General features: G+C 37.9%; 1 protein-coding gene across 2 annotated transcripts in view; it reads right to left on the reverse strand.

The window, feature by feature from the left end:
* The window catches only part of DCN (decorin), a 39,529-nt gene that overhangs the window by 13,403 nt on the left and 24,236 nt on the right, over positions 1 to 1,890 (reverse strand). The window lies entirely within an intron of this gene.

Here is a 1,890-nt window from a genome sequence, read left to right on the forward strand (position 1 = left end):
TGGACTGTGAAGAAAGCTGAGCACTGAAGAATTGATGCTTTTGAACTGTGGTGTTGGAGAAGACTCTTGAGAGTCCCTTGGACTGCAAGGAGATCCACCCAGTCCATTCTGAAGGAGATCAGCCCTGCGATTTCTTTGGAAGGAATGATGCTAAAGCTGAAACTCCAGTACTTTGGCCACCTCACGCAAAGAGTTAACTCATTGGAAAAGACTCTGACACTGGGAGGGATTAGGGGCAGGAGGAGAAGGGGACGACAGAGGATGAAATGGCTGGATGGCATCACTGACTCGATGGACATAAGTCTGAGTGAACTCCAGGAGTTGGTGATGGACAGGGAGGCCTGGCGTGCTGCAATTCATGGGGTCACAAAGAGTCAGACACAACTGAGTGACTGAACTGAACTGGACTGAAATGTAAATTAAAATATATTTACAAATATAAAATCCGTGCACTGGTGATGTAAAAATTACCTATTACCATGTAACAAGTCAGAGACTCAAAATGAAAGTACTTTGTGAACTATAAATCAATCTCCCTTCATCTATCTATCAGTCTATCATCTGTCTATTGATCTATCATCTATCTATCATCTATGCCAGTAGTTGCTATCAATGGGTATCAAAAACACTTTGTTGCAAAAATACAATAGAGAGGGCAAGGGGTAGTAAGAACCATCCTATGGACTAAGTACTCTCTAGACCTGAAATTTCAGTGGAAGCACAGTAAAGGATAATTGTTTTCTGTGGGCAAGTACCTATATTTTGTATCAATTCAAGAACAAGACATCTAAACTGAGGAAAGGCCAGATTGAGGAGAAAATTTGAGAATACGGAGGAGGCTTTGTGTGACTGAAATAAATACCTGGGACCAGAAAACTGTGAAAATTAGAGAAACTTATTTTTGCTGATTTGTTGGCTTAAAAGCCTCTCCTGACTAAACCTTAGAATGGTGAGCTTATCCCTGTGACTGTGATGATGGCTGTTTACTTGCCTGGCTCTGCTCTAGGCAATAAGCTTCTTGAAGGCAGGCCTATATCCTATTCACTGCCCTTTCTCCATGCTTATACTTTGCCTGAGCTACATGAGTGTTTAAAAAACTTTTAATGAGTAATAGAAGGTAACAGTAACCCACTACTTATTTACCGGCCAGATATTTTTCTATTTATTTAATTTTAAAACAATCCAGTGAAGTGGATACTAATATTATTACCACTTTACAGATTTTACAAATGTGTCATAGATGTTGAATAACTTGTCCAAGATCATACAGCCAATTAGTGACAGTCTGAACTCAAGCAGACTCCAAAATCCACACTCTTTACAACATATAACCCCCACTCTTAGAGTGTGACCACTGTGGATCCTGTTATTCAGATGGTAGTGACTAGAATGTCCTCAAATGCAATGGAATTCACTAAGGGATTAGAGACTCAGTAAAAATTGGCTCAATTTCAGATGTTCTTCCACAGTATCATTTTTTAAAACAAAGTACTACAAAAGCAGTCTATTTTTTAAATAACCATAATTTTTTCTTTATGATATCACAATTCTATAATATAAAATCATTGTCTGTTAATTTGCATCTTACATTAGATGTAAGTATCTTTATAGCTGAAAGAGTCTAGCCATCTCTACAGTCAGCCTGGATGGCCCAGTGGCCAGCTAGTTTCACTGAATACTTCAACGGATAGAGAATTTACTAGAAATAATGTTGGCCACTTGAGTCACCGTTCAAATTTTCAAAGACTTTTTTTTAGTGTCAAAGCCTTTGGATTTAGATATTCAAATTGCTTTGAAGACCCGTGGCTGATTCAAGTCAACGTGTGCCAAAAACCACTACAATATTGTAAAGTAATTAGCTTCCAATTAAAATAAATAAATTAATTTTAA

This window comes from Bison bison, unplaced genomic scaffold (assembly GCF_000754665.1).
Source record: "Bison bison bison isolate TAMUID 2011002044 unplaced genomic scaffold, Bison_UMD1.0 scf7180017864535, whole genome shotgun sequence".
In the NCBI taxonomy this organism is placed as follows: domain Eukaryota; kingdom Metazoa; phylum Chordata; class Mammalia; order Artiodactyla; family Bovidae; genus Bison; species Bison bison.